At 43.7% G+C, this 16,021-nt stretch overlaps 1 protein-coding gene across 2 annotated transcripts in view; it reads left to right on the forward strand.

Annotated features, from left to right (window-relative positions):
• LOC138287800 (poly(U)-specific endoribonuclease-A-like) overlaps window positions 1-16,021 on the forward strand; it is a 349,705-nt gene that overhangs the window by 236,037 nt on the left and 97,647 nt on the right. The gene's annotated exons all lie outside the window — the stretch shown is intronic.

Consider the following 16,021-nt stretch of genomic DNA (forward strand, 5'->3'; position numbering starts at 1 on the left):
ACTTGTCCAGTATCTGGCCCAGCGTATCCTGCGAAGGTTTGTATTGTCCCAGGATCGCGGTGAGTGCCTCCTGGAGAGTCTGTTCCCTAGGTCTGTCCTCCCCCGTCGCACAGCAGTCCTCCCAGCTTCCCTGTTGTCCTGTGCCTCTGTCCCCTGACCGTGTGCCCACTGCCATTGACCCCCAGGTCCATGATCGTCCTGTGTTTGTGGGGTGGCCTGGGGGTCCCTGTAGGTATGGGCCCGCTGGGTGGGTGCTGTGGTGGTGTTTTCCTGAGGGGGGAGGCTCTGTGGTGGTATGAGTGTGCCTGGATAACTGTCTGTCCGGAGATCCCTGATGGTCCAGGTTGGTCATCCAGATCCAGGCGAGCAGAGCTGCTGTCATCACTGTGGGCCTCTTGGGGGGGAGGGGTAACTGGATGTTGCTGGCAGCTCTTCTCCAGTGACATTGGCTGGGGGATCTCTGGGGATGTAAATGCAGTGTTATTGTTTCTGCATGTGACATTATGTGCATGGGTGTGTTGCCCTCTATGGTTGTTGTTGCCCCGGCAGATTTGCCTTTGTGTGAGTTGTTGTTTGGTGGGCTAGGTGATTCTCTCTAGTTTTCATGCAGTGGTGATAGGTGTCCATGCAGGTCTGTGAGGGGTGTCTATGAATTGGTGTTACATGCAGGGCCTGGTATTGGGTTGAGTGAGTTGTGATGGTGGGATATGTGGGAGGTGGTGAAGTGATGGGAGTGAGGGCACGGGTGGGGGTTTGTAATGGCATGCAGGTGGGGGGGAGAGTGATAGTAATAGAGATTTGACTTATCAGAGTCAATTCCTCCTCCTACTTCTGCCAGGCCCTCAGGATTCATGATTGCCAAGACTTGCTCCTCCCATGTTGATAGTTGTGGGGGAGGAGGTGGGGGTCCACCGCCATTCCTCTGTACAGCTAGTTGGTGTCTTGCTGCTGTGGAACACACCTTCCCCTGTAGGTCGTTACACCTCTTCCTGATATCATCTCTTGTTCTTGGATGCTGTCCCACAATGTTGACCCTATCCACAATTCTCTGCCATAGCTCCATCTTCCTAGCAATGGATGTCTGCTGCACCTGTGCTCCAAATAGGTGTGGCTTTACCCGGATGATTTCCTCCACCATGACCCTTAGCTCCTCCTCAGAGAATCTGGGGTGTCGTGGTGCTATGGGTGTAGTGTGAGTGGTCTGGGTGAGGGTGTGTGGGGTAATGTGTTGGGGTGTGGATGGTGTATAAGTGATGTTATGTGGCTCTGCTTGTGTGGGTGCTCTTGCTGTATCGCTCTCTGGTGTCAAGTCTTTCTAGTTGTAAAGAGTTGTGGGTAGTGTGGGTGTGTGTTTTATGGTGGTGTGTGATGTGTGTGTGTCAGGTGTGTGTAGTTTGAATTGTCCAATGTGGTGTAGTTTTGTTTGAGTGTGTGTATTTTGGGCGCAGCGGTATGTACAGCTAATGGTTTACCGTCATTGAATGTCCGCCGCTCTGGTGATTCGTGGGTCATAATGCTGTGGGCATAGTTCTGTTGGCATAACGGTGTGGCTTTGAATACCGCCAGTTTATCACTGACCTTTGGGCTGGCGGACTTGTGTGTGTGTGTGTGGCTGTATAGTGATGGATTGGTATGTGTGTGTCATAATATGCTTGACGGTTATCTGCCATGGCAGCGTTATGTTGGTGGCAGTCGGCATGGCGGTAAGTGGGATTTAACGCCAATGTCATAATGAGGGCCTAAATGCCCGATTGATAATTTGGTGGTCGGGCAATCCTCCACCAGAGTGACTGAGTAAATTACTTCGTCACCTTGGGGGAGGTTCCGATGACCGCATTTTGAAATGGCTGGCAGACAGTTCAAGCTCTGATAGGAACTGCAGTCAAGACTATTTCTGGTGCCGTATTGTAACTTAGCTATACAGCTCCATCAAACATGATGGAGCTGTACTGAAAAGTTGCATTTTATTTTCAAAACAAAAACCCCAAAACGGAATTTTGTTTTTGTAAATAAAAAACAAACAAAAAACGAATTCCCACCCCCCATCATCGGAGTTATCTCCCAAGGCGAGGGGACATTTTGCAGTTTTCACTGGCCCATATTGCCAGGGTTTTACCGGCAGTGATGGGCAGTGAAAATTGACTTGTGTCTGCCAGGACATACAGGTCAAGCTCCTACGGCCCTTACTCCGTTGGGCTGTTGGGTGGGGGGGGGGATTGTAACCATGACAGTGTAGCCTATGCTGGTGTTACATCAGAGGCCCTCCCTCTTTTGAATAGGTGAGGCGGACTATTATGCTGGTGGAAAGGGTACTCCATTGCCGTTGACATGTAGTGCCCTTTCCGCCAACATATGAATGAGGCCCTTAGTTTTAGATCGTCATTGGTTTGCTTAAGTGGCGAAACATTTGAATCATTCCAAAGAGATTTTTAACAATTACCTTCTCTGCAATACCATGTTCTGTGCTCCGTGTATGTAAACCGAGGAGCAAGAGAATCTTCTGAATAAGCTCATATGGTTTGTGATTCTCTAGCTATAAGTGGGTTAAATATTGTGACGAATTTCGAAACCTTCGAAATTGGCCTGTTTTTTAATCTATTGTCAGCCTTTTTTTCGTTTCAAGAGCACTGCAAGATCCAGGCAATGCATTTACCTTAACAGCAATTGAATTAATGTAAATACATGGCCCATGACCTCTCATTGTGTTTTTGAAAGCAACTTACCAAGCAAGGAAGCCTGTAGGCCTGCCTGCAGATTGCCCTCTACAAAGCAGGGGCTACATGCAGGTCCCATGTTGAGGAACTTGCTTTAATGGGCGGGCAGTGTATTTAATTTAATGCAATTATGAATGATGGTTACATTGCCCACCCCTTGGAAGTGCTAGATGGCACAAGAATGTGGGAATTCCTTGTTCCAGCACAGGAATGTGAATTTCTTGTTCCTGTCATTGCTTACTGTGCAGAACTAGGAATTCCTATGCATATCATTCTGACCTTTTTAATTCAATGCAAGCGGATGACAAATTAGCACATATGGGTGAAGTTGCATCAATTTACGGTAGAGTTTTAGAAAAGGAAATTTACCCAACTCTATTTCTAACCTCACTGTGCCAGCGTTTTGGCTGCACGGTCATCGTTGCAGCTGCAAGGCAGAAACTGCCAAACATTCCTTACTCTCTTTACCTCCCCACAATATAAGGCAGGAATCTGGATAGATGGGGTGCAAGGTGTACTTAAAGGTCCTCTACCTTAGGAACTGAATATTCTGCCTCCCCTGCTTTAAATCTAGAATTTCCCTGGATATGTGAAACCTGAATGTGTACTCTTGGAGTCACTTGATTTCTAAATGCTGTGTTCTGATTTTACTAGTTAATCAGGCCACATTCCTAAGGCTTGAAGCAGCTTGTGTACGTTGCATTCAACTCTCTGAGCATAATTAGTATGGGGCTTTCATACAGCTTCCTGAGTGGTCTTTTCATGCCCAGTGGTTTCCTGAGTTGACAAAATATGACCACCCCAAATTTAGATTTGCTAGAGAGACTTGTAGGTGAAATCTTGTTTTCTGTACTGGCAAAAGTAAGTGGTTTGCAGCTGTTGGTAATCTTTTTCTCCTATCCCTTCTCCTTTCTTTACTCATTCTCAACCTTTTCCCTCTTTCATTCCTACTCCATAAGGAAACTGAGGGCATTTGAACCGAAATCACACGTTTGACCGACTCTCACCCATGTGAGACAAATCTACGTCCTCAACCTGAAACCTTGTTTAACACATGCTTTATTCAATCAATGGATCATCAAAGCGAATATACAATAAATAGTAAAATCAAGAAAGTATAAAGTACAGTTCAGTTAAAAACCATTCAAACGGTACACAGTATAACTGCAAAACCCCCACTACAATCTTTAAGAGAGTTGTCCACTCATAATTAAAACACATTTCTGATAGCAGAGTTGCGTATGCGCCATGCTGCTAGCAAATACTTGCTAACAGCATGTATTAGAACCATAGAGTGATGACTTTTTAAAATCCTCAAGGCAGAGGCACAATCTCTTATTCCCATTTCACGGCAAATGTTACAAATCCACTTAGACCTGGTAAAAGAATAAGCGGGGCAAAAAAAACATTAAATGTTCAACTGTTTCAGGTGTTGTGCCACAAACAGGACATGTATCAGTTACTGTTTTTGTACCCCATCTACACACCAAAGACTTCAACGACCCAAAGCAGAATATGGCATATAAACTTTTGCCTAAAATGTCGGGTATAATGTCTAAGTATGGTTCAAATTATGGATACCACTTAAAATCTGTAAAGAGATTTGTTAAACAACCGTGAGATCTGTGAGTAATGTAATCGTTGCATACATAGGACCAGTATACGCGCTTCAACACTTTGAAGTGGGCTTTCTCAAGTTTAGGGGGTTTTTCCCAAAAATCTCCGAGTCCCAGGTTGTTAAACCATCTAGATACATGTTTAACCCAGGGAATAGAGTTTGAGTTGGAGCACTTTAACAGATCTAAAAGTGAGGTCTTATAAACATCCAGTTCGGGTACGGTCTATAGCCTTACCCAGTATAGAAGCGGTCTTAAGGTGATTAGGTCAGCTATCCGTCTCAATCCCAAATCTAAAAACAATGGAATCAGCGGAGCGCTTGGAGGGCAAGCACATAGAGACCTCGCAAAGCTATTCTCTCCAATGGTTAACCTGTTGCAGTCAGAAAAGCCCCTGACCTCCGCAGCGTAAGCAGCAGCACCCTGTGCTCTGGCAATATAGATCTTGATTGCCGGGGAGACAGTTTTTGCTGTCATACCCCTATAAAAACACAGGATAGATGCTGCACTGTGCTGCAAGCGGCCAGCGCTTTTATTGACCTGTTCTTCCCAGTGCAAATTATCAGTGAGCCTTACACCCAAATAGTCAATGGAGCAGACCTTATCCAAGAGATTGCCTTCTAAGCGGATGATGCATTTCTTCCGCACTCCAGAGCGGAGTGCCATTAACTTGGTTTTCTTGTGATTCAACTCTAGGCCATAATCACGAAAGAAACAATTGAATCTATTAAGAGTTTGTAGGCCCATAGGGGATTTAGAGATAAGAAGGGAGTCGTCTGCAAAAAGAAGAATCAGGATTTTTTGAGCGCACAGGGTGGGAGCGTCGTTCTGGCATGCCATTAAAACCTGTACCACCTCATTGATGAAAATAGAAAATAAAAACGGTGCCAGCACACAGCCCTGGCAGACACCCCTATTTATGGGGGTTTTGTCTGTTAGTTTGCCTAGGTTACCCCATCTCACTTGCCCATATGTATCTTCATGCAGTCGCTTCAACAGTTGAATTATGTTAGCTGGAGTCCCTATTCTATATAGCACTTCCCACACAGCTTGAAGGGGAGAGAGGATCTGGTGATCTGTGGCCCAATTAGTTAATCTGCCTAGGAGTTGCTTGGCGAAATTTTTTGGGAGATTGTCTATGAGACTAATCAGCCTATACTTTATCTGGAGGTTTGCTTTACCCTTTTTGTGGATGTGAATAATTTCAGCACCCTTCCATGTCATGGGGATCTGCCCCCCTTTGGTAATTTTGTTAGCAAGTGCATTAATGTACCAGGTCCAAATTGCTGGCTCCGATGTATAGAGATCCCCCGGAATTTTGTCTGGACCTGGGGCTTTTCTGGGTTTTAGGGAGCGGGTAGCCTCAGCAGTTTCTTTAATGGAAAAAGAAATGTGGCCCTTAAAGGTCTGTGGGCCCCCTTCTAAAGGAGCTAGGCCAAGAGGCACATCCGGAGTGGAGGCAGGATCTTGACCCGCTTCCCGGCTAGTGGAGATCATGGGAATGTCAATTTTATCATATAGGCTTGAGAAGTGTTCGACTCATCTTTCTGGCTGTATATGATTACTTAGGCTAGTCCTACCCTCTTTCTCTCGCTTGCACAGCAATTCCCAGAACAATGTGTTATTGTTGGATTCAGTAGCATCCAACAACTCCTGCCAAATTGTTTCTTCCTAGGTTTTTTTTAGCTCGAGTAATGGATTCCTTATAAGTGCGTCTGGCTAGTTGTATTTCCCCGGAAATCCTTTCCGTAATAGCGTTTTTTAATCCTGTCTTAGCCCTATAGCAGGAGTCATCAAACCATGAATTGCTAGCTGAGGTGCCTCCTTGCTGTCTTGCTCCAACCTTCTTATAAAAAATACGTTGCAATCTGGTGACCATATTTTCATGTATAGATAAAAGTGGGATATCGTTAAAATCACAGTTGTAGTATGGGGCCAGGTTATCTATAAAAGCCAGGTAAATCTCACGTAACAATTAAGGGTTCGACTGCACCTTTGGCCAACTGACCTTCGTGGACAAGTTGTTCAAGGTGGGAGTGGAGACCATAGTAACTTGGTTATTCAAGGTTCTACCAAAGACGTCCCCTGATATGGAAAGTAACAAGGGATAATGATCACTTTCACATCTAACATCCACCTTCATATCTCTCAGCAGGGGCCACAATCTCACATCCACTAAAAAATAGTAAATTGCACTTGTAGATGTGCCTCGTTTGAAACCTTACTCAGAGAGACATTTCGCTGCTAAGTTAAAGCTCAGTTTTACAGCAGTTACAAATTAATTTAGGGTCACAATTATGTTGAGCTGTAAATTTTAATAAAAAATATATTTATTACATTTTTCATATAACGGTGCAAATCTGTGAAATCTGGACTGCAAGTGTTTGAGCCTTCACCTTTTTAAAAATATTTTACTTTAATACTAACATACCACATACCAGTGGAGATTACAGAAAGAAAGATAGAAGGAAACCCGAGCAAGTACTGTTCCATGATTTTGAGCAGTCAACTAGCTAAAACATTAGCCAAGCAAAAATAAGTACAAGCTCAGTCGGAAGTAGTCTGCAAACTTGTGCTTCTAAAGAGGTTAAATGTTTTTTGTGAAACCTATGAAAGAAATGAGGTGATAAGAGGATCCTAATCTATTTATAATACTAATATTATTGTTTCAGTCATTTTATTGAATAACTTTGACACCAGTCCACTTAATTGCCAGAGGTTATCAACATATATTTCCAACATACAAGTCAGTTGCTTCAAAATGATATCTGATCGAATTCGTCAAAGACTACTCGGATTCATGCATAACTGTACAACCAAATAAGCACCTTCTCCCCACTTACGTACACTTGTGCACACATAAACATCCAGCAAGTGTGCCAAAGAAGGAAAGTAAGAAAGGCCTAACTTCTCCCAAATAGAGTACACCTGACTCAGAAGTGCCCCTTTCTTGTGCTTGCACTTCCACACATAAGGCGTTTTTTATTTATAGTACAAACTCTACACAGGGGCATTGGAGCACTTCACGTGAGTACCGGATTGCATTACGTAAGGTAGGTACTTTTTATGCACCAGGAGTATAAGGGATACTTGATGTTGAATTGACGCTACAACTCAAACCTGGTTCCCCAGTTCCAAAGTTGGCAGCTCTTGCCATAGGCCACAGATTTCAATATTGTAGATAAAGCCCTCATAGCTGCACTGTTCATATTTAGACAGTGTTCAGCTGCATATGATTTTCAAGTAGCAGTTGCCAAATGGAGACAAAATGGTGTGGTTGTACGAGTATGTCCTAAGAGGGCTTTTCCATGACAGGAACCTCCAATAAAGTATAATATAATCTCATAAGAGCAAACAGGTGCAGTTGTCTCCAGACCCTGCTGTGGGGTGCTTTGCATAAAAAAAGCAACATATCCTATGCTGAAATCTTACCTTAACCGGTCATAGCTACTGCCTGTGGAGCCTAGTGTCCTAATATTATCACTACCAAAGTGCCCATGAAACGATAGTCCAATACTCGCTTAATACTCCCAAGATTTTCTTCCAAACGTTTCTCATTTTTACACAAGTACACTGTACATTAAGGTTAGTGTTTGCCTCTACTCTACAACTCCAGCAAAGATCTAAGACCACCTGTAGAACTACTCTTCAACTCCTGTGATGTCCTATACCAATTCCACATCAGTTTGTAACATTGTTCCCTGTGCATAAGTTTTTTCTGAGGAATATCATACCCAGCTGCTCCTAGGCCATCCCTTCACTGTTTCCCAACCAGTGTCTTCTCTCCCATTCCTTCTGAAAGGATGGCTTATGCGTACCCTCCTAGCCTTAAATAACTTGAATTTGGTTGCTTAAGACCATCTGTTGTCTTCCATACCGTTATATACTTGCTTACATTGGGTAAACCCCTAACAAACCTGACCTTAAAGATCCTGCACTTTACCTCTCTTCGTGTTCAAAACGTCCTCCACCTCTTTCAACACAGGAGTAAATTCAGTGTTATGGTGTACTAATGTTTACGGTGCCAGAAGCATGGACAGCCCCAGTCTTTGATGTGAGGTCCCAAGTCTGCAGGAGACTATGTGTAATGTATATTTTACTGGTAATGACCCTTCCTCACCTCCACCTCCTGCCTGTGCCTGAGGACCTCGGGCCTCCCTCTTTTGGTCTTCACTCAGCTGTCATTTTTCCCAACTTTGGACTCCAGTGAGGCTGTACAAAGGCAACCTAGGCCAGGTGACTGGCTTTCCCCACTATAAGAATACAGAGGGTCCCACTCCTCTGCAGATTCCCACAGCTCACTGGCTTTACTCTGGCTGGGTGCACAGGGAGAGGGGCAGATCTTTCTCCTTTCTCTTATAGCTCATTACCCCAACCCACCCCTTCCCCAGGGTGCATGTTGTCCACTCTGTGCTTATTTTGGCTGATAACATCAATGTCTTGCCCAATGGGCCCTTTCTTAGATCATATGCACAGCTGCCAGTCACTGCCCTCTCTGTCATCAGGTCCTGAGGAGGTTGTCTTCCTGTCTGGGCGTGTATTCAAGGGCCCTCTAAAGTGTATGGTAAAGTAGCCTGCTCTAGCAAGTAATAGGTATGTACCAGACCCAAAACATCTTAGCACTGACAAATTGGAGTCCCATCCTAAGACACAGCCCACACTGGCAACTACAGAGAAGGCCTACCTTATAAAACAAATATCACCCAATGCATGCTGGACAATTATTACACAACATTGCCTAATTTAGGAAATAAGTCACTGACTACCCACAGAACCTTATCACAGGTCTACCACTGACAGTGGTGTTTCCGCCACAGTAAAAGACAACTTTTAGATCTGTTCGATGTTGAGCATGATTTAACTAGCTACTTTCTTAGCAATTATCTGTTCCTTCTTGTCAAATTAAATGTGGCAAAGAACTCCTTAGAGTTAACATGCTTCCAAGACGCACAAACATTTTATAGAACTTGTAATGTCCAACTAAACTGCCTAATGGATCTAAGTTGACACTGTTCATGGTGTAAAAGCAACATGTCATTTTGAATAATGTCATTTGCAGAAGAAACAATTTTGTTTAAAGTGTAAACGCGGTTGGGCAGTCTGATCATACCATTATCGACAACAGCTAGAGCTTTCTCTAAATTTTCCTTATCTACCTGCCTTAAATGTGCAGCAGCTTCCATTTGAGATTGTGTCCATATTTGATTATATGCAATATATAAGAAACGTTTTGAGTGTGGTTTTCTGGGACCTAAGAAGAAATCTTGTAAGTCTACATCTCCTGAAAGGAGACTAAGTTGTTCTTTTACAGCTGTTAATGTGGAAGACTTTAACCATTGTTGAGAAAGTTTGCAGTACCAGAGTATAGTGTGATGACATAACAAAGGTCTGGTCTGCTCACTCTAAAACCCCATGTGGAGTTAACAAAACATACAGAACAACCATTTGTGTCCACTGGCCACAGTAACCACCCTTTTGGACCTGAAAGTGTTAAATTAAAGGTACTGTTCTGAACCCAACTATTGAGCTATTCTTCATTAACATGTGAAATCTTTGCCAATTATCTTATTTAGCTGGTATGGGAATACTGGATGCATTAATTTCCTTTTATTTTTGCCAATTCTATCCAAGTGTTTTGTATGGTATGATTTAGAAATATAATTTGTAATGGAATAAGGTATGCTCTAAACAAAGCTTCCCTACCCTGAATTTGCCGATAATTCATTCCCCACACACTCTTCAAGTCCATCAACTTCACCCAATATACCTAATCTCCTAACGACAACTGCAAAACAAAGGAACCTGAATAAATCAATTTGGTGTGTTAGTAATATTTTCTTTGCTTTTGAAGGTGATAATTTAAGGTAATAAGACTCAGCATCTTTAACATTATGCCCGGTGAAATAAGAAATCTTGTCTACATATGTTTTAGAACTCCTCACTGCTGGAGTTGGGCAATGTTCCTACTGTGTATAAGTATAAACTATTCTTGGGGTACTAACTCAGTGTAGAAAATGATGTCCATAACGGTGATAACAGAATGTTTCCGCATAATTTGCTGCGTTGATGCACGCATACTTTCAAATACAGTATAGTATTCAAGCTCAGAAAGCATATAATCAACTTTTTGCATCCTACTGATCAGAAACAACCCCCGGTGTAATATCTTTCATTGATACTTTAAAAACATATGTAATTTGAATTATTTTTGTAAGGTCGAAGATATCAAATGGTACTTTATCCCAAACAATCCCATCAGGAACCAAAACGGCTGTACGTGTTCACTAGGGACATGTCTCTTCAGTCCTTATGTGAGGATTCACCAGTTCAACAGCAGAACGTTCAGGAAGATAATGACCATGTATTAGCAGAATGAAAACAATACCAAAAACAATATAAAGACAAAAGGCCAGCAGTGTCCGGAGTATCCACAGGTCATACCATGGACGAACTAAATAGTTATGCTCAAGTTACATTTAGAGCTTACGTGCTTTTGATATGGTATTGTAGATGATGCTGAAGAATTTGAAGACATTTCGGCAAAGTAACCAGAAGCAGTCTGTGCAAAAACTGGAGCCGGTGCAGGTGAAAGGGAAGTGGTACATGCATCCATTGGTGGTTCATAATACACAATTCCATCTATTTGTGTGCATTTGAAGAGTGCAAATTTAAATTCTGGACTTTTCGTGTCAATTGAGTGGTGACCGGAATCAACAGATGTTCATTCTCTGCCCTCCCAGAGCTCAGGGAAATAATTTCAGCATTGTTGAGTGCTTCAAGAGGTAACTCCTGGATGGTAGTGAGAGCGGTATGGGAAATGTCCAGGAGTACTTGTGGTCTACTGTGCAGGATGGGCCACATGGTGTAAACTGACGTCAATTGAAACAAAGCGGTTTTCTTTAGAACGTGGCAGTGGTGGTAGTATGATAGTTCTGATACCGTGTATACCCAGGACTGAAACCGGTGCTCTATAGGATTGGCCATAGTCCTTCTTCACAAACATCTTTTCATGAACTAGATCCCCAACTTTAGAAATCCAGCCTGTGGATGCTGATGAATTTTTATTTGACTTATTGTGTTTTCTATAAAATAGTGACATGTTCATTTATGGCAAAAGGTGTTTCTGCTGCTACTGCACCAGGGCCATCAAGATCTGGGATAGACATAGATATCCCAAACATGACTTCATTGGGGGTATGTTCTCCCAAGGGCCTTCTCAGTAGATTAAGTCCTCTCTGGACTCCATAGAGGTGATTTAGCCAACTACGACCTGAACCTAATACTTTAGCTAAGGATTGCTTTAAAACTCTTTTCTTCTGCTCCACAATGGAATTTCCCTCAGGATAAGGAGATGAGAAATGCTCTTCAACACCCATTTTTGCCATGGTGTCCCTGAATGCCCTGGAGGCAAAGGGCCCTGGTCCTAATGGAATGCTGCAAATGCATATGTCCTGATGAAGACTTGAAAATCTTTAATAATAGTCTGAGCGTCAGCCGATCACTGTGGTCATACCCATAGAAATATGGAGCATGAATCAAAAGCAACTATTTGTATGCACCATCTAGTTGTAAGGGACCACATTGGTCCAGGTACACACATTGTAATGGTTTGTTAGAAAATAAGAGGGGTGTCTGCAGTTGGCGTTTGATGGTGGATCCTCTAATTTGTTGGCAAATGTCACAACTAAGGACATACTGATTGGTCTGTTTGTATGGACCAGGCCACCAATAGTGTTTCTGCAGAAGTCAGATGGTAGCCGCCACATGAGCATGGGCAGAAGCAACCTCTTCCTACGCTGCTTTGATTAGATCTAATTTCTGGTCTTGGTTGGGGATCACACGATCACCCACCCCTGGTATTGTTGCAAAGGCAAAGTTTTGGTCCCTTAAATGGTAGGAATATTTTGAAGTATATGTTTTTGGTAAGGGCTTGCCATCAGCCGAAGCTTTCATAGCAGCCCATGTTTTATCATCCAGCCTCGTATGAGAAAGTTATCGCAGCAACAAAAGCTGTAGCTACTGCAGATTTGGCTGCTTCATCAGCCAGAGTGTTTCCTACAATATGTATTCCAACACACTGATGACCCAATGTATGTACTACATAAGCCCGTGGCAGCCTGTCTTTAAGATCTGCTACCTTCTCCCCAACAGGAATTTGTGTTTTATGGTGTTTCTTTTGGAGCCTCTGAACCCATTAAGGTCCCAGTAATATTAGTATTCGTTAAAGGACTGTATACAGTAATAAACAAATTACACACAATCGAAGTTGAAATTTCAGGATTCATGTGTTCCAGTGCCAAAATTTGTGCCCTAAGCTGTGCAAGTTAAGTCCAGTCTCCTAGAGTCCGCGTGTAGGTCTGTTGACGGTGGAATTCACCATCCCTCATCACTCCACAAACAGCTGCGCACTCTGCGAAGTATTAGTGTTTGGTACTTACAGCTGGGTAAGCTGATCCATTGGTGTAGATGATTCGAAATTGTTCAAGAGGCATAATGTTAGTGGCCATGGGGTACTCTACTTCATACTGAAGGAATTCTTGGGTCTGGAATTTTGGATCAAAAACTTACTCAACATCAGTAGCAGTCAGGGAATCTAACATGGATGTAGTGCTTTTGTGTTCCAGATGCTTGCTTTGGTGGCAGCCTCAAGAGTTGGTATTAGGGTAACAACAGTAATGCGTTTCCCTTGGGATAGCGGTCTCTCCTTGATGACAACCATTTGGACAGCAGTCAGTATTTTTTCGGTTGGTTCGAAACGCTGTTCAGCATTGGAATACAAGTGTGCAGAAATGGTGTTTCTGGTGGACTAGGGTATGCACCTCAGCCAGACAGAACCCATCACTCTAGTCAGAGTAAGAGAGCTACGCACCCAAGGTAACCCCTGCTCTCACCCCCTTAGTAGCTTGGCCAGAGCAGTCTGCCTTCTCAGAGGCAATGTGTGAAGCGTTTGCACAACACATGCACTCCAGTGACACAATAACTACACCCCAACTCCACACACTATTATTTGAAATAAACTGTATTGCATATAAAACATAGACTAATATTAACTTTGCCAACTAAGCAGTTGTCAAGCCATCATTGTGCAATAAGATACAGACTTACAGGTTGCACACGTCATGACAAACTACCCTCCCTATATGTACAGTGCAGATCCTGTAATAAATCTGTTATCCTAACAAGGCAAAGGAAACAGCATGTAATCTAACATCAGGTCATGGAATGTAGCGTAAACACTTAGGGCATAAAATACAATTGTGAAATACAGTACGTAGTGGAATCACCCCAAACACCTTGCACAGAAAGGCCACAGTGTGCCTGTGCTCCTTTTACAGGTTACACGGCACGTGAATGCTCCAAACATGCATGAATCACCTAAAAAATACCTTCTACGCAAAGCCCACAGCATATCTATGCTCCTTTTACAACTGGTACAGTAGATAAACACCTACAAAACCGGGCACAGGAGCTCCTGCACTCCTACCACTGGAGTTAGTCAGAGGGCTCAGCAGGAATGGGACCGCCAAGGATTCCTTCTCATCCTGCAAGCCACTACTCGGTGAGTGCTGTCGCGCTGCGTCACGCAGCGCGAGCCGAGCATTCGGCTCGCGCCGCACAGCGCGTTCTCAGGACGCGGCGCGCCCCGAGCCTTCTCTGCACAGCGCGAGCGCGAGCCTCCCTACTAACAGAGTTCGAGACAAGGCATTACAGATGTGCCATGATTCACCGATTGCTGGTCATAGAGGTATCAAGGCCACACAAGAACTTCTTTCGCGATCTTTCTTGTGGCCTACCTGGAAATCAGATGTCGAAAGATACGTTCAGGCTTGTCCCATATGTGCTCAAGTCAAGATTCCCCGTAGCAGACCTGCAGGATTACTACAGCCTTTGCCAGTTCCACCAACTCCATGGCATACTATTTCCACTGACTTCATGTGTTCACTTCCACCATCAGCTGGAAACCAGGTTATCATGGTCACTGTTGATTCTTTCACTAAAATGGCTCACTTCACTGCCCTAAAGAAGTTACCTACATCACAAGAATTGAGCCAGATATTTATCGACCATATTTTCCGTCTCCATGGACTTCCACATACCATTGTGTCTGACAGGGGACCTCAGTATATTTCTCGGATTTGGAAATACTTTTGCAAGACACTGAATATCAATATAGCACTATCATCCGGTTTCCATCCTCAGACCAATGGGCAAACCGAGCGTTTGAACCAAGGATTAGAACAATACCTTCACTGCTTTTGTAATTCCACCCAAAGCAACTGGAACACTTATCTTTCTATTGCTGAATATTCCTACAACAATACTGTCCATAGTGCCTCCAAGGTCACTCCTTTTTTCTGTTCCTATGGCTATCATCCTACCTCTTTTCCTACTTCTCCTCAATCTACCTCTCCTCTGCCTGCAATTACATCTTTTTCCAAACGTCTCCTGCAACTCCATAAACTAATTAGATCTAATTTATTGAACACCAAGAGATATATGAAGAAGATCGCTGATAAGAAACGTGGACCCACTCCAGATTATCACCCTCAAGATAAAGTCTGGCTTTCTTCCAAATTCTTGCCCTCTCGCCTTTCTCTAAATAAGTTCACGCCTCGCTATTATGGGCCTTTCCGTATTCTTCAGTTGATCAATCCTGTCACTGTTCGTCTTCGCTTGCCTCATACTTGGAGAATTCATCCGGTCTTTCATGTATCCCAACTCAAACCTTATGTCCCTGATCCTTTCTCTCGTCAGTTTCCTTGTCCTCCTCCTGTGTTGGTGAATGATGTCCCTGAATATGAGGTTCAGGAGATTTGTGACTCTCGCCTTTTTCACCGACGTCTTCAGTATTTGATTCACTGGAAGGGTTATCCTCTTAGTGAATGCTCATGGGAAGATGCATCTTCTGTCCACGCCCCTCTTTTGATTTCTCGTTTTCATCGTTTGTTTCCCTTCAAACCTGGACTTTCGGGGGGGACCTACTGTCGCGGCGCGAGCCGAACATTCAGCTCGCGCCGCACAGTGCGTTCTCAGGACGCGGCGCGCCCCGAGCCTTCTCTGCACAGCGTGAGGCCCCAGATTTTACTTGGGGCCTCGCTCTGCCTTCTGTTGCGTCCCCGTTTTCCCCTGACCCCTCCTTACCTGTTTCTTTTTCTTCTTCTTTTTCTTCTTTCCTTTCTGAGGCATTTTTCTGTCCTTTCTTTGTCTTTCCCCCTTCCCATGTTACCTTTTTCTTCCCAGCATTCCTTGTTCCCTATTTTCTATGGTTCCTGTTCTATTCTATCCTATGTACTTCTTCCCTATCTAAGATGGTGTCTTTTTACTTCCTGTTGGTCACTTCCTGTTTCTTGGTATATAAGGGCTCTGTTTTCTCCCTTTCCTTGCGCTGCAACACTATCTGCTCTGATTGTGTCTTCGCTCCTGGTTCTTAGCCTTCGGTTCTGAATCTTGTCAAATTTGTATCTACCAGCATTTTTGTATCTTTTTGATTCCTGTTTTTGTTCTTGTTTCCGGAATCCACTGTTTGGAGTTTTTTTCCCCTTTTTGGGTTTTTTTCCCTCTGGCACTATTTCTAAAGGGCACGGTCTGTTCTTGGCGGTTCCATTGCCGACAGCACCGTGGCTACTAGAAAGAGTCGCCCCTTTCTGGGCCAAAGCCGAACCTTCAAGACCCACGCCACTAGATCTGCGG

This window comes from Pleurodeles waltl, chromosome 4_1 (assembly GCF_031143425.1).
Source record: "Pleurodeles waltl isolate 20211129_DDA chromosome 4_1, aPleWal1.hap1.20221129, whole genome shotgun sequence".
Classification (NCBI taxonomy): Eukaryota; Metazoa; Chordata; class Amphibia; order Caudata; family Salamandridae; genus Pleurodeles; species Pleurodeles waltl.